We start from the raw sequence: 27,950 nt of genomic DNA on the forward strand, positions 1-27,950 counted from the left end.
GGACAAAACCACCACCATAACAGGTACAAGCATGCAAAATCTGAAGGTAATGCTACTCAATGCTAGAAGTCTAAACCTCAAAATGCACTCTCTCGAGGCACTCCTAAAAATGGAGAACATCGATATCTGTGCAGTAACTGAGACCTGGTTCAAGGCTCCAGAGAGTACCCCTGCAATACCAGGCTACAACTCTTACCACACTTTTCGGCCACCAAACCAGGACCGAAACACTAAAGGTGGAGGAGTGTCAATATTCACCAAGGATATTCACACCACCATGCTAGCTGGCCAACACAATGTGTCTGAAATTCTCCAAGTGTAACTAACACTAGGTAAGACTGCAATCCAAACTGTAGCTTGCTACAGATCCCCCACCATATCCCAAGATTCTCACTACACCTTTTTAAACATACTGGAAAATATTAAGATAGAACCAAACACCCTAATACTGGGTGATTTTAACTACCCTGCCATTAACTGGGAAAACTACTCATGTCCCAACACCTTTGCACAACGGTTCTTGGAATTCATAAATTCCAACGCCCTGGATCAACTAATCCATAGTCCCACCAGGGGCTCCAATATCTTAGACCTGGTCATTACCAACATGGCAAATCAATGCTCCATACCTATGGTTACCCCCTCGTTAGTCATGTCTGACCATAAGCTAATCACCCTTAACATCCACATCCCACCCCCACCCCCCCAGTAAAGAAACCACCATAAAAAACTTCTCCAAAGCCAACTTCATGCTACTCAAGTCAGAAGTGACAAACTTCATGACACCCATGCAGACGGGAACTGAAAGTTCAACTGCTGAATCCTACACTAAGGCACTGTACGAGCACATCCACTCATGCATGAATCGTGCCATCCCAAATAGAACCAAAATGCTCTCATCCAAAAAAAGGAAGCCAATCTGGTGGTCCCGCCATAAACAAACTTTACAACAAAAGGAAGAAACTTTTGCAGAAAAGAGGAAAATCCTAGGATGCAAAAAACTCCCTTACTAGCCTCAGTAAGAAACTGAGATGCCTCATAAAATCCCCCAAAGCTAGTTATGAAAACAAAATTGCCAAAGATTCCAAAGACAACCACAAAGCATTCTATAACTATGTCAAGAATCTAAATGGCAATGCTCAGATCTGCTCTGAGCTAAAACAGAATGGCAATAAATATACTGATCCAAAGGATATTGCCAATATCCTGGCAGATCGATTCAGTGCCAACTTCACCCCCCTCTCACCCCCTAAATGGCCCATCTCAATACCGGAAGATTGCCAAATTCAGTAATAATGGCCACACAGGTACAAAACGCACTCTCTAAAGCCAAGAATACAGCATCCATGGGACCAGATGACATCCCGGGCTGTGTACTACATGAACTACAATATGAACTGGCACCTCACCTAAGTGTCATGTTTAATCATAGCCTCACCTCAGGTTTCGTGCCCACTGAGTGGCGCAGAGCTACAGTTATTCCAATCCACAAGGGGGGATCCACCTTGGATCCCGGAAACTACCATCCCATCAGTCTGACAAGCCTTATCTGCAAGGCCATAGAGCGTATTATCATGGAACTTATAAACAAAGACATTGGCAACCTTCAAACACTGGACCCCACCCAGTTTGGGTTTGTGAAGAGCCGATCTTGTCTCCTGAACCTGACTGACTTCTTTGAATCAGTCTCCAGAGCCATGGACAAGGGTAAGGTGGTCCACACAGCCTATCTAGACCTTGCCAAGGCCTTTGACACCATCCCCCACTCTGGAATCATAGATAAACTTACTAAGTTGGGTATTAATCCCTATGTCACCCAATGGGTTGCTAAATGGCTTACTGATAGAACCCACACTGTAAAAGTAGCCGACTCCAAATCCAGCTCCAGACAAGTGACAAGTGGAGTACCTCAGGGTTCAGTCCTGGGGCGCTCTTGTTTGGCATCTACTTCTCTGAAGTACAGGTCAACACTAAGGGACTCTGGCTAACAAAGTTTGCAGATGACTGCAAACTGGGAGCCATTATTGAATCCCCAAATGATGTGGATACTCTACAAAAGGGCCTTACAGAAACAGATGCTTGGTGCCAGAGCCATGGGCTCAAGCTCAATGCCAAGAAATGTATTGTTATCCCCTTTGGGGAAAAACATGTATCCATGAATTACCATATAGGTGGCAGTACACTAAACACAGAAAGTGTGATAAGAGACTTAGGGACACAGGTGGACAGTGGTCTCACCTTCGATAACCACATCGCCACAACAGTCAGGAAATCATTCTATGTGGCACACCTCATCAAGAAGGGCTTTTCATCCAGAAAAAAGGAGGTAATTGTCCCACTGTACTCATCTCTCATTAGACCCATTATAGAATACAACGCCCCATTTGGTATGTACCTCTCAAGACATCTGAAACAACTGGAAAGGCCTCAGAAATACCTCACTAAAAGAATCACAGGCCTAAAGCAGATGCCCTACGCTGATCGCCTTAAAAAACTCCAGCTATACACTGTCGCATATCGTCTACTCAGAGGCGATCTCTGCTTAACATACAAGGCCATGTCAAACCCAGAGCTGTTGGACATGCTACACTTAAAGAACTCCCAATCCCTCAGAGCTACACGCTCCAGGGATCTAAACCTTGTCATCACAATAAACAAAACATGCTGGAGGGATAGGTTCCTGACCCAGAGACTCCCCAGACTCTGGAATAGATTGCCCATACATGTCAAGCAGAGTGCCTCTTTGGACCTCTTCAAGAGGAACCTTGATGATTGGATGGGAGAATGGAAATTCACCCTAGGGATCACGTCAGTCGCCCTGCTAGACAGGGGTCCAGGAAAGTAAATAATGTGGGAAGAAATAGCCAGGGAATTGTTATGGCTAGGCTTGTATAGGCCCTAGGGCTGATAGCCTAGTACCAACCTATGAACCTATATGGTGCGATTTGTTAGTAAAGAGGTAGCTAAGGGTTATGTGGAGGGAGGGGTTGTATTTTAGTTTGGGATTAATTTACTTACAGTCGGAGACATGGGGGCCAGACTGGGGGTGAATTTGCAATTTCCCATCCAATGATCAAGATTTCTTTTGAATACGGTCAGGGTGAAATCTACTTAATGTAGATGGGGATATTATTCCATAGCACAGGGATCCTTGGAGACGCATATTGGTCCCTCACAGCAGGTTAATTTTATGTCTCAAGTCAAAGTTCGGGTCCTTGGATCTAGGGTTTCTGGTGCTGTTTGTCTTGCAAATGTGCAAGAGAATGATCAGAGATTGATCTGAGGATGCCTTAAATGCTAGATATAGACTGCCTTTCAGTAATCTGTATGAGACGGACCACAGACAGGACCTTACGGTGATCTGTGTAGGACAGGGTATTCATACCCTGGATTGTCCTAGTGAGGAACTTTTAAGTCTAATAATAGCAGAGTTGAGTGATACCATTACTTCCTTGGACCTGGATGCCATACCCTTGTCTATGACTTGGGTAACATAAAAGGATTTTCATACTATCTTGGTTACATATTGGTCGAATGCCAGATTATTATCTACATATGTTCCCAGATCCCCAACTATCGTGTCAACTCTTAGGGGGTTTTAATGATGAAGTAATTACCTTGGGTGGACGATTTCCCCAAAGGTCATGACAATGCATTTCTTTGCACTGAATTCTAATTCATTCATTTTGCACCAGTCTTTGTGTTAGATCCCACCTCACCAAAATCCTACAAGTGGGTGGATGGATCTATGATAGCTCCCAATTTACAGTTATCTGCGAACCTGGTGAAAGACAGGCCTTTGACATTAGCCTTAACTTTCGAGAAATAGATGCCAAACAGCAGAAGGCCCAACACAGAGTCCTGGGATACTCTGCTAGTGTCCAGTCTCTTGGTAGAGGTGATCTCAATCTTGACTTCTTTTATGAGTCAGGCAGCTGGAAATCCAGCGAGGTAGGTAGGCAACTTATTTCTAGTTCTGAGAGTTTGTGAACAATAACTGAATGGGTACTGTATCAAATGCCTTGGCCAGGTCAACGTAGGCGGTATGCACAGTTTTCCCTTCATCCATAGCCATGGTGACCCTCTTGAAGAAGTCTTCCAGGCTAAGTAGGAAAGACCTTCCTTTAGCAAAGCCAAACTGGGATGGGTCCAGTGTCTGTAGGTTGCCAATGTCCATATTGATCATTTCCATGACACTTCATTCTTTGTGGCTTTGCAGATTAGACTTTGTCAGACTGATGGATCCGTAGTCCCCAGAGTCAGGATGGTCCACCCTTATGAAGAGGGATGACTGCTGCAGTCCTTCATTCACCTGGCATGTAATCTGTTTTGAGGCTGGAGTTGGAGTGCCTCAAGTGGTCCTGCAAAGTCAGGTTTTAGACTATTTAGGATGTAACCAGGGATACTATCAGGGCCCAGTGAAGCAGCATTTTTGGCTTTAGTGAGTGCCTCCAGGAACTGCTCCCTGCTGGCAGTTGGGGGAACATGCTAGAAGGGTAGTAGGAGGAAACCAGGTACTGAAGTTAAAGCTAACTTTATTAGCCAGTAGATTTTCTACATCACACTGGTCAGTTAAGGTTGTGCCATTTATCACCAGTTCTGCACACTGTGGTGCATTACCTTTATAAGGTTCCTGACATAGCTGAAGAAGGCCTTGTATTGTCCTTAGCCTGGGAGGCTACCCTGACCTTGTAACTGGCTTGTTGGACTTTAGTTGAATAAGACAGCTCGTCTCTAAGAGACTTGCTCTTTCTGATGTTAGCCATGACTTTTTTCTTTTGTTATATAGCCTGTTGAGGTATGTAATGTTAAACCAGCGTGGTTTGTTTTTGGTGTTACAGCTTACTTCTGGTAGCTAATGCAGCCTCACTGCAACCATTTACATGTTTGCACAGAATTTCTGTAAATAATTCTGAACATGTAGCTGTGTTCGTGGTTTGGGGGAGCTGTGAATTTTGATAAACTGTTGTTTAATAGGATTTAGTTTGCTTTAGAATAGTTCCTTACTATTACAGGTTTAGTTAGGTTTTCAGAGTTGATTTGCACTTTTGAGGAAAACTGCTTTGTGGTCCCACTTCTCCAATGAAGATGTGACATGGGGGGTGCAACACACTCCCATTTTGGTGAGTACTAGGTTCAATATGTTTGATTCTCTGGTTGGAATGCATACTATCTGGTCCAGGATGTTTGTGCTGGTAAAATCCAGGAAGCATTGTGCCTGTTAGTAAGAGGCAGTGTAGGTTTCCCAGTCTATAAATAGGTAGTTAAATCCCCCAAGAACAGAGTATTTGGGTAGATGGCAAGCACTTCTAGTAGGTCTAGGTAAGAGCTGTGAGCTTCATGGGTCAGAAAGGGACCTGTAGCTGGCCAGGACATGGCACGGAACCTTGTCTAGGAGACTTGGACATGGATGAAACTCCAGGGTATCATCCTGTTTAACCAACCTAGAGTTCTATTTGCTGCTAACATAGACTGAGACAACTCCACCTTTAGCCCCTGTCTGTGTTGCTGCTGGTCTAAAATGTGTGGAAGACACTGTAGCCTTCAACTGGCAGAGTACTTTATGCAGCTTTAAACCAATTCTTGGTAACAGCACAGATGTCTACATTCTTCAGACAGAGCTTGTACAGTGTGGAGTTTCTTGCTTAGGCTCCTAAATTTGAGAAGTAACACCTTAAGGTTATTTATTTTTTGCTATGTTGGTAGTTTTGCCATTGCCAAACAAAAGTTCTAAGGGGAGATGAAGTTTTAGCCAATATCCAAAAGCCCAGGGGACAGGTGCAGATCATCCTTGGCAAAGCAAAGTAGTATGTTAATCAGGTCCTCCCAAACTGATACTACTGAATTCCTCTGAAGTGACACCAGAAACAAAGCCAATTATTATAAATCAGTCATTTTCTGTTCCTACTGTGGCATCATCCTTGGTGAAAGTAGAATGCTGCTCAATGGCAGGCACGTACCGATCTGTGGCACACAGAGAGATCAATAATGTTTCATTTTTAGCACATCCTATTAACACTTACCTAGGATTAGCAGAAGATCTAGATTGTTGGTCAGGAACCTCCTGTTTTGTGTCAACATGCTGAGGCAACACTCAGTTATCCTTTTGCCAAAATTATTCAGAAAAAAACAGTGCTGTCTTGGCCAAAAAGGGGCAATGGGAATCATTTATGGCCTGTCCTACTTCACTTTGATCAGCACTCTGGGAATCAAGGGTATGGGGGGGGAGCACACATGAAGTGATCTGTCCCATTCAGGGAGAAGGCTAATGTTTCCCAGGCTCCTGGAGTTCCTACCATGGTTCAAAACTGTCTTAGCTGCCCGTTCAGCAGTGAGGCAAACAGGATTATGTCTGGTACACCCGATTTCCTGATCAAGTCCAGGAGTACATCCCTGTTTAACAACCATGATTGGGATCTGCTCAGCCTGTCTGCTATTGCACACTGTATTGAAAGAATATATTCAGCCATCAAAAGGTACCCCACTTCTGGGGCTAGTTCCCATGTTTGCATGGACAGATACCCAGAGAGGTATGAGCCAGTACCTCCCTGTTTGTTTATGCACCACATGAATGTGGTACTGTCTGTCTTCATCTGCAGCATTCCCAAGTTAAGGCTACGGAAGAATGATTTCATGGACAGATAGCCAGAGAAGTAGGAGCCACTCCCTCCCTGCTTGTTTATGCACCACATGAATGTGGTACTGTCTGTCTTCATCTGCAGCATTCCCAAGTTAAAGGCTACGGAAGAATGATTTCATGGCCAGGATAAGTGTCATCATTTCTCAGAGGTTTATACAATTCCTCTTTATCCTGACCCCAGTTCCTTTGTACTTCATGATGACGATTCTCCATGCTAGGTTGAAAGAATCTGTGGCAATAGTCATTTTTAGTTGGGGGCTCTGAAAGTGAACCCCCTACTGCTGGAAAACTGTGGTGTCCGCCATTAAGCTTTCTCTCTTTATACAGGACACCAGAAACATCTTGGTCGTGTCTGTGTGTGTCACCCATTTCTCATGTTTCATAGCAGTTTTTTTCTTGTGCAGCCTTGATAAGGGGACAATACGAATTTATGCTACAGTATATCCTAACAAAAAGTATTCCCTGGCTGTGATCTCTGCTTTCTTAGTGATACTGCTGAAGTACTCTTGTCAGTGATTCCTAAGGGAGAAAGGTTTTGCACAGAGTTGTACCCAAACATATTCCCAGGAAAATAATTTTTTGATAGGGGCTCTAGAAGATGTTCAGGAAAATTCAGAGAGTCTGTAGCTCCTTAATGGGACTCTGCTAGGCTCACAATCAACTAAGCAACGGTAGATTTGAATATCCTTTGCCCTGAAATAGGCTAGTAATGGAACCAGAGACTGTGACAATACTCTGGGTACAGAAGGAAAGTTGAAGGACAACAAGGTTAACTGGTGGTGTCCTTCTCCTGATGAAAACCTTAGGAACCTTCTGTATTTGTTGGCTAATGGAATATGTAGGCATGGATTTTTCAGGTCCAGGGTCACCACGAGGGCCTGTAGAGAAGAGTGGCAAGAGTTTTTGCAGGTTGAGCATCCTGAATTTCAATACTTTTAACATTTGTTTAAAAGACAGATTCAGAATGGACTTCCAAGGTCCTTCTTTCCTTAGAACTAGGAACAGCCTCGAGTAAAGTCCTTGACTTCCCACTCTCAGGGAAACCTTTCCTATATCCCCATGATACATGCTCAATACAGGACCTGTGGAATGAGATTTAACTGATCTTTGGGTACTGGAGGTATATCCTTAGCGGAGGTATTTCTTTTTGCAAAAAGACAAGTACACAAATTTTAGACAGGGTGGGAGAGGGGTTCAGTGACAGGGTAGTGTGAAAGGGTCGAAATGGATTTTTGAGTATTTGGGTGTGAAGGGGTAGCCTGAGTCAGTGCTGATTCCTGTGAGTTTCCCAGCCCTAAGAGGCCCCAAGCTCTTCTCTGGGTTTTGCTTGCCATTCCTTTTTGTACTTACCCCCACACACAGACACACAGACACACACACACACACACACACACTTTACAAGATTTGGTAGGCTCCTACTGTAGATTAAAAATAAATAAATAAATAAGAAACAGGTCTTGGTGGGAAAACATTTGGTATACCAACGCATAAATGCCTTATAATTTTATCAGACTGGGTGATTTTACTCAGATTCTTGCAAACCTCAGAAGCTAGGGATCTGAACCAATGATCTTCACTCACTGGGCCATTACGGATCTCCATTTTTACATTGTCCAGCTGGTGTGTAATCCTCGGTCAGACATGTCTCCAGATAATTGATCCCACAGCTGCTACCCTGCATGATGCATCAAAACCATTGTTGCTACACTTCGGAGAATGATTTGCAACTTGAAAATTTTGGGCACATAAATCAAGTAAACTCTCACCTCACATCATTATGTTAAATCCTCTCTACTTTAGCCTTCACTTACTCCAGTGGGGTCTTTTGATAAGAAGCCATATGGGACTGCCAGTTTAATGCTCTGAGGGAAAGGGCCGCAGCAGCAGTGTAAGCTTTCTTACTAAATCTATTGATAGCTCTGCTATCATTTGGAATATAGCTCCTGGTAAGAGCCAATGCTGCTCCCTTACTAGGATCCAAGGGCACCACATCTGGCTCAGAAAAGGATTCCTGTAACGGTACTTCTGGGAACCCTTAACCACATAAAATTGGTCACACATCCTGGGAGAAGCTTAAAAGGAGTCCAGTGATGCTTTATGACACGCATCTTTCAAGGGCATCTACTACTAGAGGAACAGCCAGTGGAGTAGGTTCAGGCAAGCCCATGCTCTATATCTTTACTGGGCTTCAGAGTACTCCTTAGATTCCTACTGGACGGTTTTCCTCATCCCATGAAGGATATTCCCAAAGGAAAAGTGCTACGGTTGGAAAGCAAAGGTCAGGACGTCTCTAGTGTCAGGGTCAAAGTTTTCAGCCAATGGCACTTTCCAGACGTGCCAGCTCACCAGCCTCTAATTTAAGGGATATAGATTCCTATTTGGGAAGATCCACCCTTCTCTTTTAAAAAGAAGCATTGGACACAAAGTGTTTGTGTCGACAGCTCCAGCCTCTTGGATTTGAAGAAAGAGCTTTCAGCCAGCTGCTATAGAGAATCTAAAGAAGCCTGGCACGGGACTGGCCAGAAACAATACCCATCCCATACAGAGGCAAGATATACTGTACCTGTTTAACTTTAGATGCTTTTGTCTCAAAGTACCAGAAACCACCAACCTTCATGCCTTGGGTCATGGGTGAAGAACAAAGAAATCAATGTGATCAGTGAGAGCCTCCTTATAAGCACAAATCTTTGGGATACTGCCTTCCCCTTCTAAACTCTCAGTACATGTTTCTGATAGTAAAGGGCCTTCAGATGATGGGGGACACTCGGGTACATCAGTCTGGCAGGACATGGTAAAACTCAAAGGTATGGGCACCATAAAGCTGACAAGCCAAAGGCCTCAGCAGAAATAAACTCAGTGGTCAGGGCTGCAAAAACACCTCTACTCCTGTAGTGTCACCAGACCCAAGGAAATAAGAGTAATCTTGTGTGCCCTTGGTTTCCCAATGCTTCTCCCTTTTATCTGAATGTTTTTTTCCTTTGGATGGAGACTCCCAGAGGCCGTGGCTGGTACCAGGATAGCATAAAACGAGATACACCATATGCCCCATGTTTTGTTTTTGAAGCAAATGTCCACAAAGATATTTCCCACAATGGATTGTTCTCAAGGTGAAAGGTACACAGTGCAAAAATGAGCCCATATCATCATCTGGGACAAGGCAACAAAGAACTATGAAAAAAAAAAAAAAATTAGTGCAGAATTTGTTTTCCACACACCACACAATTTTTGACTCTGACCAAGTTAGAGTAAGACTGAAAAAACATGCATTAGCAAGAATCGGTAACCAAATAACGAGAAATAAGAAAAAACTCCAAGAAGAGTACTTTACTGGTTCCTGGTGGAAGGCTGATTAAGACTATGCACACTGTCAAAGACAAACCTGATGCACCCTTTGTATCATTAACATGATCATGCATGTGTGGGAAAGTTTTGGTCAAACCATTGGGGGAGGGTACAGCTACAGAAGACTGGTCAACTGTGGCTCATCGACAAAGGATATCCCAAGAATTGATGGCTGCAGCACTGAATACTACAAAGAACATCTTATCTCTCTCCAACACAACCACCCCCACATTCCACACATCAAGCACCCCTGTTATCAAAGGCACAACCACCCTTAACTAAACTCTATCAACATTCTCCTCCCCAGTGTTATGGGCTTTCAGTCAAAAAAAAAAAAGCAAACAATTGTTTCCTAAATTAATTTAGATCTTTCTAACAAAGGCAAACCCATTAAAATCAATGTCAGTCTTGCATTAATAATCACAAAGGCTGGAACTATTGAAAAAAGCAAAGCTGCAAGCTCGAGTTGCTGATAAATTGTGGAAATCTAAGCACTGCTTCAAAAGCAACTGCCCTCCTTTAGCAAACTAAAGTTACCTCACTGCTTGATCAAACAAGGTCTCTTATCTGAAGTTCAAAAGGATAGCAGACAGATGACAAATACACAGAAAATGATCCCAGCTCTTGGAAGGAAGGTCAGCTGCTACGTTTGGAAACATAAATGCACAGTGATCTTAGTCACATGGATAAGATTAATAGGTCACAAATATGACATGTAAATATGACAGAAATGAGCCACTAGTGACGCACAGAAAGCATCTCAATGCAGTAGCTGGGCACATCAGAGTATGACACCAACGGTCAACCCCAAGAAGAATGTCAGCAATCTAAGAAACAGTCCATCTCACTAAAAGTGATAAAACCTTCTAAAAAGGTAGGCGCACTCTGCTTTTAGAGAAAGAAATGTCACTAACTGCAAACCACACACAGCCACAAACCTGCATTGAACATCCTTGTGAGACTTGAAAGCAACTGTGAAAATCCTATGAATAACAGAATGAATTTGCTACCTTATCTCCTGCTGCAGGAACTGGTCATTGTTTCCCATAGCAAAGTAAATATTTAGAGGTAGGTGATCTAACAGTAAGAAACAAGACAATGGTATACAACCAAGTGCCATACAATATAGGCTATGAAGTGCAGCCAAGATGACCACGTGGACAGTCAAATACTTCAAACGTCTACATAAAATAGACAGCTATATAGCCTACTAAAATATGTATATCTATCTATAGACACACACACCCCTACAGATGCATAGATCACTGAAAAAGCAAACAAGCACGCACAAATCCAAAAGGCCATGACAACATCCCTGTATGCATTTCAGGACCATCATACGTTTATCCCACTGCAGTCCTTCTGTTCTAAAGGACAACAAGCAAAAGCATTGACTAATGTATCAAAAACACAAATCACACATGCAACATAACACAATTCACATATACAACAACCCACAATGGGATACAAGATCAGTGAGCATTTCAGCTGTAAGCATTTTTTGTAAACCTATTTAGGGTTAATTTTTCTGGCTTCTCTGCCCCCAAGTAGTTACGTGAGGTAATTATACCAATAGCAGATATTCAGGTCATTTATTTTTCATAGTGCATCCATTTAGACAATATATTCCAAATTCTTGACTCTGCTTTCTTCCGCAGCAGTGATCAGTATTAGATCCAATGGGATGACTATACCAGACAAATCAAATCAGTCAAGGGCAAATAAGCCCTGAGTGAGCATAATTACTCAGGTTCCGAAGGAAAGCCATGAAGTAGAACAATTCTCATAAAACTTTGCAAAGTACGACATACAAATAAATCGGGATTCTCAAACTACTCCAGCCAAAAAAACATGCCAAAAGTCAATCAATTCCTACCAGTCTACCAAGCAGCTTATAATGAAATATCCCCTGCCAAATGCTGGAAAAAACTCAGAAATTAGGGCTTACTGTCACCATAAGGACACAATTCAAAATTCGGGTTAAAAGTGCTGAGCTGGTAAAACATGCCAAGTATCAGAAAGGGTTAGCCAGGGAGACCAGATTGCAAAGGCATTCCCTAAATGTTGGCAAGCTGACTTGGTCTTTCACCTCTTAAAATCAATGTAGGAAATTTTCTTTTCTGTGGAATGCAGATTTGTCATCTGGTGCAATTTAGGAGCAGTGCATACTACAAAACATAGGGAGAAAGTCACAGTAAGTTGCTTGCAAGATGCTAGAATCCACCATATCACACACTCGAAAAGTCTCTTAACTGGTACTGTTATGACTCTGTCATAGTCCATGTGGGTGTGAATGACTTGAGAGTACCTCTCTGGACTATATGAAGAGACAGGATTGAACTCGCTGAGTGTGTGTCCCAGGCAGATATGTCCCTAGCCTTAAGCAGCATCCTACCATCACAGAATGATGCCGCAATAAAAACAGAAAATGACTGAACAATTGGCTTAGTTTCTGGTGTCATTCCAAGTTGATCCAATACCCGACAGCCCTACATAATTGCTAGACCATAATACTTTGCCAGAGATGGCCTTCATCTGTCTCCCCTGGGCTTCAGGCTTCCGGCAAAGGCCCTTTCCTCCCCCATAGTGCCTTTTGTATAGGTGAAGTCATGAACACAAAATTACCAACATGAAAAATTCTACTAAACGAAATTTAAAGGTCATGCTGCTAAATGCTAGGAGTCTTAGCATGACACTGCACTCATTGCAAGCATCCCTTGCCCTGGAGGATGCTGACTTTTGTGCAATCAATGAAACCTGGTTTAAAGCTGCGGACAGCACCTCAGCCTTATGAGGTTACTCATCCTACCATACTTTCAGACCCAAAACGGAGGGCTACAAAGCCAAAGAGGTGGAGTTTCAATACTTATCAAAAGACACACACACACACACACACACACACACACACACACACACACACACACACACACACACACACACACACACACACCTCTAGGCTGGTCAAACAGTATGACACACAGGAGACACTCAAGTGCAGTTAACTGTTGACAAAAAACTTATACAGATCAGAGCTAGCTACAGACCCCCCCAACCATGACTCAGGATGCCTACTCCACCTATCTGGACTTACTTGAATCCATCAAGACTCAACCCTCTACGCTGATCCTAGGTGACTAACTACTCAACCATATAGTGGAAGACCTATTCTAGCTCAAACATGAACACCCAGCGATTTATCGACTTCGTCAAAGCTAATGCATTGGATCAGCTGGTCGACACCCTCACGAGAGTTGAAAATATCCTGGACCTGGTGCAAACCAACATGAGTAGCCACTGTAGTACCCCTACAGTGTCATCTTCCTTGGAAAGATCAGACCATAAAGCGATCACTTTTGAAGTCACCATCTCCCTTGGACCCCCTCCCCCCAATCAGGGTAAAAAAAAAAAAACAAACAAAAAAAAACTTTTCCAAAGCTGACTACAATTTTCTGACAGCAAGTATAAGCATCTGCACAACCACCACCCCTTCAGCTGGAACTAGCACTAATGTCCAAGCTTACACCAAAAAACGAACCAACACTTCCATGGGTCTATAGTAAGATGATGACAGGGCTGTTCATCAAATGCCCTTACATCGACAAATATCCACAGAAATACCAAAACTTTGAATAGCCACAAAAGCAATTTTTTTCCCAGGGAAAAAAAACACTGGGCCAGCAATAAACAAAACAAACTGACAGACAAAATGAAGTGGGGGGCTGTGCCCCCCACACCCCCTTCTTAAATATACCAACTCTGAGGTTGCACTACAGTTGAGAAAAGGGCAAATTCCCGACAATGGCCAAGCGATTTTTTCCCTGGGAAAAGTTTATGTAGCCGTTCAGCATTTTGATATTTCGGTGGATTTGTGTTGATGAAACGGCGTTTCATGAACAGCCCTTTCGAAAAGGTACTATAGACCCCACTTACATAGCTGCATAGGCTCAGCAATACCTGACAGGACTAAATCATCTTCCTCAAGGAAAAGTAAACCTGTCTGGTGGACAGCAGCAATAAACAAACTCTGTAATAAAAGAAAAACATTGCTGCCCAGAACCAAGACGGAGCAGGTGCCAAGTTGGAAGCAATCTCTCTCTTGTCTGAACAAACAAATTAGGTCACTGGTGAAATCCTGCAAGACCATCTTTGAGTCCAAATTGGCCACATCCACCAAGGGGAATCACAAGGCCTTCTTCACATACGTCTGCAATCTCAAAGGTTAACACCCAAATCTGCTCTGAACTGGTGGTCAAGAACACCATGTACACAAACGCCATAGATATAGCAAACCCGCTGGCAGACAGATTCACTGAAAACTTCACCCCATGTCCTCCCACCAGTAAACCAGGACATCCCTAACACCTTCCCCCCCTCCTCTCATTACCAGAAGCAGCTACCCAATGTCCTCTCAAAGGCAAAAAATACAGCCCCCATGGGACCTGACAACATCCCTGGCTGCATCCTACATGAACTCGGGCATGAGCTCTCAGCATCATTAGGCACCCTTTTCAACCAAAGCCTGAGAAGTTGCTTCATCCCAGCTGAATGGTGGACAGCCACTGTCATCCCTCTACACAAAGGTGGCATTGTCCACTGACCCAGGCAATTATAGGCCCATCAGCCTAGCTAGCCTGATCTGCAAGGCCATGGAAAGCATTATCATTGACTTTATAAACAAGGATATTAGCAACCTCCAAACACTTGACCCCACACAGTTTGGTTTTGTCAAAGGGAGATCATGCCTGTTAAATTTGGTCGACTTCTTCAAAACGTCACCAAAGTCATGGATGAGGAGAAAACCTACCTTAACCCAGCCAAAGCCTTTGACACTATTCCCCACTCAGGCATAATAGATAAACTTTCCCAGCTAGGCATCAACCCATATGTTACCAGATGGGTAGCTAACTGGCTCACTGACCGAACCCACTCGCTCAAAATGGGGGAAGCCACCTCTAGAAGTAAACCTGTAATAAGTGGCGTACCTCAAGAACTGGTCTTGGGGCCTCTACTGTTTGGGATATACTTTTCTGAAGTGCAAGCCAAAACCAGTGGTCTGTGGCTGACCAAGTTTGCAGATGACTGCAAGCTGGGTGCAGTCTTAAATTCCCCTAGTGATGTTAAAATCTTCCAAGTGGTCCTTACCCAAACTAATGACTGGTGCCAGAAGCATGGCCTCAAACTGAATGCCAAGAAATGCATCATTATCCCCTTTTAGTGGGGATGCCATTTTTCGCAATTATCACATTAATAACGTACCACGCATGCAATCAGTCGTGAGGGGACTTGGGCACCCAGGTTGATAGCAACCTGACTTTTGACCACCACATTGCCTCTGTTGTATGGAAAGCTTTCTACATGGCCAACCTCATAAGTAAGGGTATTTCATCCATGAAGAATGAGGTCATGGCATCCTTATTACTCCTTCCTTATCAGACCCATTATCAAGTACAATGCCCCCTTCGGCATGTACCTTGCCAAGCACATGCAGCAGCTGGAGAGACCACAGAGGTTCCAGACCAGTAAAATGCAGGGTCTCAAACACCTATCCTATACAGATTGGCTAAAAGCCTTGTCCTTCTACTCAGTCTTGTACAGACTGCTCAGAGGTGACCTGTGTTTGGCATACAAGGCCATCTCGGATCCAACCTTGATAGTGAATAGCTGCATATCTGCAAGTCAAACTCCATTTGCGCAACCCACACACAAGGCCTCAACCTGGTCTGTGACATTAATAGAACTTGTTGGCTGGATAGATTTGTGTCCCAAAGACTCCCCCATCTGTGGAATAGATTCTCTATCCATGTCAAGCAGGGTACCTCACTAGCCCTCTTTAAGAGGAACCTGGACGACTGGATGGGAAAACAGAAAATACACCCTTGGGATCCCACCTGTGTACTTGCCTTACAGAGGAAAACAGGTGCTGACTTTGTGGGAACATGGGCAAAATTCTTGGCTAGGATTATAAGGGCCTCCGGGCCAATAGCCTAGTATCATCATATGAACCGATAAAAACAATGTAGGAGCCCTGGTCCGATTTTCTACAATGAAGTCAGTCACAGCTTGGACCTAAGAAACCATTAAGAACCATTAAATTGCATCATCTGGCTGTATTCAATTTAGAGGGTATACACAGCTCAAATCTTCTTTACAGAGAAAAAAATTGTAGGCTTAAGCAAGACTACAGACAGACTTTGTCAGGCCAGCTACCTGTTTAAACCAATTTTTTGTTTTAAAACGATGATAAAGTGCATTTGATTTATGCATTTATCATCTTCAGCATTCATGCAATTTTCATTAAAACATTTTTATTACTTCACTATAAAGAATTTCTGGTTGACTGGTTTATGTTTTCCAAGTTCATATGAATCAACATCTGGAAAAGCAAAGCAACCATTTGTCTTACAAAGAGAGAGATCACTTTGCCAGGACTACAAGAAACAAAGCCTACATTTTTGCATATTTTAGAGTGTCCACTAGCAAAGATATTGCATTGCTAACATTTTAATAGCTAGGTACAGTGACATGCCAAAAAAGGCAGGGAAAATGGACCAGAGTCACTCAAGAGAAATACTGTTAGTTTTTCCTTGCATTTACTGAATGGGTGCACGAAAGTTAAAGCTAATGGTAATAAGGGCACTGCACTACAACTTAAGACAGCTGCAATGCAACTAACTGCTCTGCTGACTAACTGTAGTTTGTGTAGTTCGATCTGCTCAGCAGAGAGATTAGATGTCAAAATGTAGATTCTGTAGCTTATACAGTGAGAGACAAGTTCTTAATAGCTCAAGACAACAGTGTCTCCTTGCCAGTTTCTAGGAAGGAATTTCATAATCTATTGGTGGGAATTTTGCGGTTCTGTTTACAGAACTTGTTCAGCCTGTAAAACAGCTTTCTAACATGAAAAAAAGTGCATCCACCAGTTATAACATACATTTCTCAGAAGCTTTTAGCTTTTTAGATAAATTACGTAAGAAAATATGAAAAACAAACTGAGAACATATTAGTCACACAGCTTATTGAAATAGTGGATTTCAAATAAAAGTCCACATATTGATCTAATAAAGAAGAGAGCACCACTGCAGGTATGTGAAACCTAATCCATTGAAATCTAAATTCATCCAGGTAGTGGCCACAGGTCATCATGTAACAGTGCCATTCATGATACAATCTCCTAATCTCAAAATGCTCCGGAGTTCTGAAGAATGGGGCTGAAAATGAAAATTACTTTGATAGAGGCAGTGACAATATCACTCTCCAGAAGGATGACAGCATAACGGCAACAACTCAGCAACAAACTGCACCTTGCAGCTATAGCATTTCAAACACAAAGGCAGCTCTACCTGAACATTCAGGTAATATTGAGGTTTCAATTTTTTCCCAATTTATTAAGTTGTTTAGTTGACAAACTTCCTTCTTCCAGCCACCCATTTCTACAGTATTCCAGTAAAACAGCAGCAATGCTTTCCTAATGTATTTATGCACACACAAAGAAGCAAAAGGCACCACTTGCCAAAAGAGGAATACAAAAACCTAACCATGAAAAGGGATACAGTAATACTACAAAATTCTATCCAGATGGTACTGTTACAAAACTTTTTCCATAAATTCCATAGTTGTTTGACAGCTGTAGTTTTTGGTCTTCTCACCAAAAATAAAAAGGAATGTCAAACAATGTATTTTACGTAAAATGTAGATAAATTTCAAGGGCAAGCCACTGCCTCTGCATCAGCACCATACATGAAAATGCCAACTGCCACAGGACTGAAAGTCAACCAACATTTTCTGTAAATAAAGTTACTGAATCCATACCTCTGTTTTGACTTGGATATTTTCATTATTTCAACCCGAAGGCATAACAAGACTACTGGACGTGGAAACTGAACCAGTGAGTTTTTTTTTTTTTTTTTTTGGTTAGGTGGCAGATGAATGTCCTCAGTATCAGGAAAATGGCTAGAAAAAAGGGTGCAAACATAGTTAAGGATTCAAATTCTTCCCAGTATCTAAATGTTTAATGGAAATGTTCCCATTCTGCTGCTTATCTACGTTTTCTAGAAGTGAGATGAAGATATTAAATAGTACTGAAAGCCCTTATTTTGGACTGAGAGGGAAACGAGCAGCTACTTTACGACCACAAGACTAAGACACTAAGACGTTAACAGTAGAAATGCTTTATAATCAAACCAACATTAACGGGTGGAATAAAATGGTATGCTAGAAACCGGTTTAGACATTTAAAAGCACAATGTTTTGCTCATCAGTAAAATAAAGCTGGTACTTTGCATCTTCAGTTTCTGAACCAAATCATTCTGAATGCTGTAGAAAGTTCTGTCTAGGACTTTGTCAAAACTAAGATGCTATAAATTAAAATTAATATACAGCTTAACAGCCAGTTAAAGCAATGGCTCCAGGAAATAGTTTTTTTATATTCCTCAAGCACTTTGGTAGAAGCAGAGGAGTAGTTAGGGTGGGGTGAAGGGGGCAATCACCCTAGATGCATAGTGCTAGGGAGGCACTATCAAGTGATGCCGATAGGTCATAAGGGCGATATCTGCATTCAGGAATGAATATCAGTATAGCATTTATAGCCCGGGCTGAAGCACTTTAGAGCTGTGTGACTGATACACGATGTAGGACTCTGCTTGCTACATTTATCAAACAAGAAAAGCATTTTTTCCATCAACAAGTTTGAGTGGATTTTTTTTTGGCTCCTCAACTTAAAAGTAGGAGTGCCTGGTGGCAGATTAGGTTGCTGTAGTTCAGAGTAGAATATCTTAAGAGACAGGGCACCTGCAGTGTGTGATGGGAACACAGAGTTATAAGCAGCCTGGGAAGTTTTACATACAGAACAGCCCTCGAGGCATAAGTCCTACTGTGATGGAGGATGAACCCACTTGCTTGCAGACCTTTCATTATCTTCAGTGCATGACTTTTGTTTTTCAATTGACAAAGAAGACAAATGCTAAACAGGATACATGAAACACATCTGGCAATAACAGTGCAAAGAAGGGGCAAGAAATGCAAGATGCTGCCAAGAATAAGGATTCAGCAAGAACAAGCAGTGCAGAGTTGTGCCATATGCAACTTGTACCACTATAACAATCCAAAGGAAGAAATGACAGCATGCCTATTACCGGCTTATTCATGGAGTTAAGTGGGTAGAAATTTATTTCAATTTAAAACAGTCACATATCACATATGTGTACATTATTCTTCTAACTTTCTTGAGCTAACTGACACATACAAGTTAGAGTGTAATTAGTGGGTTAACGTCTGTACTATCTAAACAGGGGATACCCAAATTCCATCATGCCAGACAGTGTTCTGCAATACTAAACACCAGGAATTCAGACATGTGCAACAGAGTGCATTATAACCTGGCACACATATCTGCAGTATCATACCCACCAGAGCTATAGTAAGGGTAAGATAGGAGAGGCAACTGCTTCAGATGCCAATTGTAGGGGGCTTAGAACAGTTTACAAGCTGTCATTAAGCAAACATTTTATTGTAAAAGCCGCTTTTTAAACTGCCAAGTGTTTTTTTGTTTCCTCACAGGTAGCAACAAGTTATTAGGCTGCTGCATAACTTGTTACTACACCCCCCCCCCCAAGAAAAAACAGTATTAGAAGTTTACAAGCTGTTATTAAATTATTGTGAGTTTACTTTTAACAGCAAGGGGATGCCAAACAGTAGTTCTGCCCAGGGGACCAAACTCTGTTACAGTTCTGATAACCATACCAAATGAAATACTTTCCCAGCTTTTGACAGGTCTGAATAAGTTGTCAAGTTTTAGCTTAACCGTGAAATCCACTAAGGAATTTACCACCTCCTCAAGGTTTCTAAATGTTCCCTTGGTACTACAGTATGCAATTCTGACAGTTAATGACTCTGGTATCCACAGTTCCAGAAGAACAAACCTTCTTGCCAAGTCAATCTAGAAGTCTGTTCCACTTGTCTAACAAAGTATTTTTGGCAGGCACCAGTCTCAAAACTCTTCTTGCTTCAAGTATAACACATCCATTCAACTACTGTGTTCTTCTACTGGTAGTGGACTTCTGCTAGTCACTGCTGACCAAGTATAACTTATGGCGGTCTAACAAGTTCCTTGGCTCTCCACATGAAATGATCCTTCATAAAGTAAAAAGTCTCCGCCCGAAAAAAAGGCATCTTCAAGCAGAGAGTTCAATGACCGTCTCTTCACCACTGCTATCAGATTCCAATAGACACTGAATAAGAGAAGCGTACAGAAGGTAATCTTCTTTACTTAAACTGAAGTCAGATATTTGATCCTAGTGAAGGAACTTTATTATTTTTGCAGGGACTGATATACAGGAGGCCCAGTTTATTAGGGGAGTGGAGATGGTATTCTTCCTTTGCCACTCAGCAGCATGTTCTTGGGTGAATTTTCAAACAAAATTAGCTGAAGCATTTGGAAGAAGAGCAGCTATCCCTGGGCCTGACTCCTAATCCTGAGGTGGCAGGGGACTGGTTAGCTTAGGGAAAAAAAAAAACAAAACAAACGCAGTACTTTACAGGCCGGATTTCTGTTCAACAAAGAGGGTAAAAGGAAGTCTTCTTCCATATTATACGAGACCTCGGTTATTTACTGGCTTATAATCAGCATCCAGCTGTGATGCAGAAACAGAACAGAAGGTAGAAAACTTCCTTCTCTAGGATCTGCCCACCACAAGCACGCCTATTGGCATTTTTCCTAGGAATGTCAAATGCCTCATAAAACAGAAGTAAAAGTTGACAAATTTCCAAGCAAAGCTTTCTGAATCTGATAAATCAGGCTAACATTTGCATGCAGGTATATCTCTATATATCATGAGCATTTCATCAGGAATCCATATGATGAATACTGATCTAAATCAGTGAAAAAAATCTTGTAAGAAACAGCAGCAAAAGCTGTGACAGTTGTCACCTCACAGTTCTAGACCTCAGGAATAACCCAATACAAGGGACTCGCAGCTCTCATCAGCTCATCCATTAACAAGCAGAAAACTGAAAAAAAAAACACAAAGTAAAAGAAATACTGCAAATAAATTACAGAAACCAAACTACTAAGATAGTTTACAGACAGTAAGAATAAATAATCCTTGGGAAAGTTCACAGTTTAAAGCAGTAGTTGGCCAAATAGTCGAACCACATCTGTAGAAAACAAATATAATAAAAAAATCCAGGGAAGACTATCCAGACATGACAAAAAGCACTGGCAAAAAAAAAAAAATAATAATAAAAAAAACTTATAACTATGACAAACACATTAATATCATAGGCAGCTATATCCCTCCAAGTAACACCCCGCCATGGAAACCTTTTAGACTGCATTTCTAACTCCCTGCCTTAGGAAACTGTGGTACTGGGTGACTAACATAGATTGGCTCAACTGCTCTGGCAACAGTCCTTCTATCCACATTAATCTCCATGGGTTTACCTAACTGATCTTTTCCCCCACTAGAACAGACAAAACATCCAAGCACAAATCCATAATGGATTGGATTCTTACATCCAATCCCTCCCTTTCACCCCAATGAGGCTGCCTTCTTGACAGTCCGAGTGACCACCAAACAACCTGATAAGATCCAGAACTCACCATACAAGTCAAACATCCTTCAGAGTTGTTAGGAACAACAACAAAACTTTAATCTTACTAATTTAATCTCCTCTCTAAAATGTTGTAATTGGAAACCATGGACACAACTAACTTTCGATGAAGCAGTCCACTACTTTAACTCAACCTTCTTACAAATATTAAACCTGCATGCACCCATCAGAACCTTTAGAATAAAAACAAACTTGTTGTCAACAAACAGTTGTCGTCGCTTCTTCCCTGACGTCAGTGCGACAGGGGGATAAAAGAGGCAGCAGACAATTTTCTTCAGTTTTTCTTGCCCCAGATGTCAGGTGCCCCCAACTAGGAAGGCAATACAAATAAAGTACAGTTTTGTACCTACCATAAATGTAGATGTCCGATAGGTATGCATCTGCAGTCATAACATATGGGTTGTCCTGCCTCAGGCAGCCCTGCGGTCGGCTGGATTCCAAAGTCTGGGTCTGGCCTCGGCTGATGTCGCACTTTCCCCGACGTCCGAGCTTCTGGGGTATAAAGGCATCAGCAGACACCATTTTCCTCAGTGTTTCTTGCCCCAGATGCCAGGTGCCCTCTAGGAAGGCTAAATTTGGATAAATGTTGAAAATTCCAAACAGTAGCAAACAAAATATATATACATATATACATACAAACAAATACACCATAATAGATTCCCCCAGCTAGCTGAAAGAGGGGTAAGCACCCTAGGAGTACCACAGAGGGGAAGGAGGGTGGGTAATCCTGACTGCAGATGCATACCTATCGGACATCTACATTTATGGTAGGTACAAAACTGTACTATGTCCTTCAAGGATGCATCTGCAGTCATAACATATGGGTAGAATACCATAGCCAAACTGGGGGAGGAGGTACTAAGATAATGATGGTGTAGTTAAGATCCCCTGTAAAATTGCAGTTGCAAAACCTGCTCGGGATCTGGAGTATAAAGGTAGATTGTAATGCTTGGCAAATGTATGCACGGAGCTCCAAGTAGCAGCTTCTAAAATGTCCTTGGTAGCCACCCCTCGTAGGAAGGCTGTAGTGGCGGCCGTGGCTCTTGTGGAGTGAGGCCTGATATTTTCAGGAGTTGTCTTTCCATGAAAAGAGTAGCAGAATCGAATGCAATTTCCTATCCATTTTGAAATTGTCTGTTTGGATATTGCTTTTCCTTGCACTCCAGTTGCATATGCTACAAAAAGTTGGTCAGTTTTTCTGCTGGTTTTAGTTCTGTCCAGATAGTAGCGTAGTTGTCTGTGCACATCCAGGGTGTGCAATAGGTTTTCCCCCCTGTTCTGTGGGTTAGGGAAGAATGTAGGCAAATGAATAGCTTGGTTCAAGGATACCCTGGATACCACCTTTGGCATAAAAGTAGGATTGGTTCTCAGAGACACTCTATCCTGGTGAAAAATAAGGAAAGGCTGCACTGCCATTAGTGCCTGCAACTCGGATACTCTTCTTGCTGAAGTGATTGCTAGAAGGAAAGCAGTTTTCCAAGATAAGAACTGTAAGTCTGCTGATGCTGCTGGTTCAAAAGGAGGTAGTGTTAATTTTTCCAGCACAAAGTTGAGATCCCATGTAGGCAGAGGAGGTTTCCTTGGAGGTTTTACATTTTTGATCCCTCTTAAAAATTGTCTGAGGAGAGGGTGAGAGAAGATAGGAGGATCCATGTTGTACTCTGCTGAAATTGCTGAAGCATGAATCTTAATGGAAGAATAGGACAGGCCATTGTGGAACAGTTCTGCTAAGTATTCTAGGATGTGTGCTAGGTTTGCCAGTGTGACATCTGTACCTTTTGATGCACTCCAAATGAGGAATCTTTTCCATTTTGCTGAGTATGTTTTTCTTGTGGAGGGTCTGCGAGCCTCCAGGATAATGTCCTTGACTCTCTGAGATAAAACAGTTTTGTTTTAAGCAATTTTCCAGGCAGTTAGCTGCAGTGTTTTCAAGTTTGGATGCAGGATCCTGTAGTTGTTCTGCGTTAGAAGTAAAGGCCATAGGGGTAGAGGCCATGGGTTCGTCCGAGACATGCTTCTCAGTAGCAGATACCAATGCTGCCTTGGCCAGTCTGGAGAATCACCTTTGGCTGTTCCTCCCTGATCTTCAGTAGAACTTTGTACATCAATGGGAGAGGTGGAAAAGCATACACTGTTACGTTCTTCCAGCTGAAAGAGAGGGAGTCCACCCTCCAGGCTTGTGGGTGGTACACTCTTGAGCAGAATTTGTTCAGTTGGTGGTTGAGTGGGGAGGCGAACAGGTCTATCTCTGGCATTCCCCATTTGTTGGTTATGATTTTGAAGATGTGTGGATGCAGCATCCATTCGTGAGCATCCGTGGTAGTTCTGCTTAAGCTGTCTGCTAGTGAATTCTCTTTTCCTGGTACGAATATGGCCTGCAGTTGGATGTTGAGATTCAGGCCTAGGTTCCACAGATCCATTGCCATCCGGCATAGAGGGTAGGAATGCGTGCCTCCCTGTTTGTTTATGTACCACATGACTGTGGTATTGTCTGTCCTTATCAGCAGATGTCCTTGCTGGAGGAATTATTTGAATGCCTCGATTGCATGTTTCACTGCCAGCATCTCCTTTAGGTTTATGTGCAAATTCAGCTGGTCCTGAGACCATAGGCCTTGGATACACTTGTCTTCCATGTGTGCTCCCCATCCTAGGTCTGAGGCGTCCGTGGTGATGGTCTGCCTTGGTTGTGGTTTGTTGAAAGGCAACCCTCTGTTGGTCTGGCAGGCCTGAGCCCACCACAGGAATTCCTTTTTCAGGCATGGAATGATTGGTATCATGGTTTCTAGACTGTGTCTGTGTTGAGACCATACATTCCTTAGGTACCATTGTAATTTCCTCATATGCGGCCTGGCATGCGGGATCAAGATTATGCAGGATGCCATGTAACCCAGGGCCTGCAGGACTTTCCTTGCAGTAAGCTGAGTTTGTCTTGTCAAAGCCATGAAGTAGACTGGTAGTTGCTCTTGTTTTTCTTCTGTGAGAAAAGCCATCTGAGTTATTGTGTCCAGATCCGCACCCAAAAATGTTATCCTTTGGGATGGCACTAGTCTTGACTTCTGCATGTTGACTGTGTATCCCAAGGCCTGTAACAGGTGTATGACATAGGCCAAATCCTTTATTAGTTTTGTCTTGTTGTCCGCTTGTATTAGGCAGTCGTCCAGGTATGGGTAGATTTGAATTCCCTGAAGCCTGCAATGTGCAATTACTGATGCCAGGCATTTCGTGAATACTCTGGGCGCAGTAGATAAGCCAAAGGGCAATGCTGAGAATTGATTATGCTCTGATCCTGCAAGAAATCTGAGGTGTCTTCTGCAATCTGGTCGTATAGGGACGTGCAGGTATGCCTCCTTGAGATCTAGAGTCACCAGCCAAGACTCCTTGCCCAACATGGGAAGAAGTTGCTGTAGGGTCAGCATTTTGAATTTTGGCACAATGAGATATGTGTTTAGTGCGGACAAGTCGAGAATAGGCCTCCATTGGGTTTCTTTTCTTGGTACAAGGAATAGCCTGGAGTAAAATCCTTGGCCTTGTTCTATAGGTGGTACCCTTTCTATTGCTTTCATCTGGAGTAAACTGTTGATTTGCCTTAGAGCCTCTGGCTTCTGGTTTGGTGGAAGGTTTGGCATTCCGCTCTTTTTTGGTAAAGTGTGGAAGTGAAACCTGTATCCTTTGTCTATTGTTTGCAATGTCCATTTGTCTTTTGTAATGCAATGCCAGTCTTTCGAGAATAAAGCCAACTTTCCGCCCAAGGGTGCTTCCACTTGTTCCCTGGTGGGCGGAATCAGAGCCAAGTCATTGTGTCTGTCCTGTGGAAGTGGTTGTAGTTGTAGCTGTGGCAGTACTCCTCTGGTTGACAGGTTGCCACTGACGACCTCTGTAGGCACCCTTGGATTGACCTCTGCCTCTTGGGCGTCTATTCCTGCCCCTCTGTGCTCTGGAGGTGTCTGGAAAGGACCAATTTTTTGAAGGCCAGTTTCTGCTGAACCTCGGAGGTTGTACCTGTAGAAAATCCTTTACTGTTTGCACAGATTTTGCTTTTTCTTCCACTTTCTTTAGAATCTCCTGTGCAGGGGAGCCAAATAAACTTTGTTTCTCCATTGGTGCATCTAGGAGTTTAGCCTTGACATGGTCTGGCAAGGATTGCTCTTTTAGCCAGGCATGCCTTCGAATTACTGCTCCAGTCATAGCTGATCTAAATGAAGCCTCCAGTGCATCATAGCCACATTTTAAGAAATGATTACTGACCTGCTGAGAGTTGTGTACCAAATCCTGAAGGGACTTACGGTCTAAAGGTTCAGGAGAAGAAAGCTTTTTATTCAGCTGATCTAACAAATATTCCTGGTACTGTATCATATGGAATTGACAGTTTAAAGCCCTGGCAGAAAGAGTAGCAGATGTATAAACTTTTTTCCCCATCTCTCTAATGCTCTTGACTCCCTTTCAGAGGGTAGGGGGTTTTTGGCAGTGGCAGCTGCAACACCTTTTGGGCCCTGAGAAATAGTTTCTGGGTCTGCAGCATGGGCTTTATACAAATGAAAGTGAGAATCCGGGACCCTGTAATATCTGTCAGGTTTGGCAGGGGCCGGGGGAAGAGAATCAGGGGCAGAACTGACATCATTATATGCATCATCAACTACTGTTAGCACAGGTGGCATAGCTAAAGGCCTATGCTGTGGCAAGTGTAAAAAGGTCCTTAGTCTTTCTAGAATCAGAGAAATCCTGACCCTGCCATTGAAAGTATTCCCTCATTGAGTGTAAAGTCTCCCCAAAGGAAAATTCTTCTGGAGGGGAGGCAGAAGGAACAGAGTCTTCTGCATCTGAATCCTCATAAGGTGAGTATGGCCCTTCCTGATGGTCTGATAAATCAGATCCATCCGAGGAGTAATCAGAGGAGAGAGGCTCAGGGGGTTCAGTCCTAGGCCTTTTGTCAGGAGGTGGTTGAGAGGCCCTGTCTGGGTGAGGTTGGGAACCCCTAATCAGAGATATAAGGTCCTCAGCAAGGCTGAGAACTTGAGGAAGGTCTCTGAGAGGAAGATTTTGCAGGTAAAGCCTTTGAAATTTTAGCTGCTTTAGCCCTGGAGAAGGCCTTAATAGACATAGAAGCAGGGGGCCTAGCTGCCCCACGTGCAGGAGTAGAAATGTCCAATGGAATGGTGTTGGACAATTCTTGTGCGCTTGCTTCTTCGGTAGGGATATCTGTAGCCGGGGCCTCTCTGGCCTCGGTTGTCGGAGGTATGATTTCGGCAGAAGTAAGAACAGAGGACTCGGTTTCAGCCGAAACCGAGACACTCGTGGTAGGCATAACCGTGGTTTCAGCCGAAACCGCGGGCCGCGAGTGTCGGTCCTTTTCCTTGCGTTTTTTGGCTAAATGTGTAGTCGGAGTCTCCGATGGCATTTTATATGCAAAAGCGGATCCAAAAAACTCTTCTGCGAACTTCGACCGACGTCTAAGAGTCAGTCGGTTGAAGGAGGCACAGGCTAAACAAGCTGATACGTCGTGGTCTGGGCCTAAGCAAGGAAGGCAGTAAAAATGGAAATCCTTATGAGGTATTTGTTTCCCACAAGTTAAACAATTATTTACTTTGTCTGACATCGGCTGAGGCAAGAAAGAGTCCCCAACGGGGTACTTAGCTTTTTTAGAAGTCTTCGGTAGCTGAAATCTCTGGATCTGACCGACCGGCACTTGCGAACAGCTTCTGCTTCGGGCACCGCGCGGCAAGAAAGACTGAGGAAAATGGCGTCGGCTGATGCCTTTATACCCCAGAAGCTCTGACGTCGGGGAAAGTGCGACATCAGCAGAGCCAGACCCAGACTTTGGAATCCGGCCGACCGCAGGGCTGCCTGAGGCAGGACAACCCATATGTTATGACTGCAGATGCATCCTTGAAGGACATCTATGCAAAAATACCTTAGTAGATAAACAATAGTACTAGCTGTTAGCAAATACACCAGACAGACATGCATCCAATAGATTGATGCACATGGAGTTATAACTAACACCCTGGTATGTAGAGGGGGTGGTGGGAGGGTAACCTGGACTGCAGCAGTATATACACTCTAACATCTACATTTATGGTAGGTACAAAACTGTACTATGTTCATAGTGTTATACTGCTGCAGTCATCACACTTGGGTTGAATCTCAAAGCTATGGATGGGTGGCTGGTACTAAACTGGGTTAGGTGAAGCTAGGATGCCCTGCAGAACTGCAGTGGCAAAACCAGCTCTGGTTTTTGAGTATAATGGAAGGAGGTAGTGCTTGGTAAAGGTGTGCACTGAACTCCAAGTAGCTGCCTCCAGAATGTCCTTGGTTGGAACCCCCCCCCCCCCCGAGAAAGGCTGCTGAGGTTGCTGTAGCCCTG

Source organism: Protopterus annectens, chromosome 4.part1 (genome assembly GCF_019279795.1).
Source record: "Protopterus annectens isolate FY-2018-M chromosome 4.part1, PAN1.0, whole genome shotgun sequence".
NCBI lineage: Eukaryota > Metazoa > Chordata > Ceratodontiformes > Protopteridae > Protopterus > Protopterus annectens.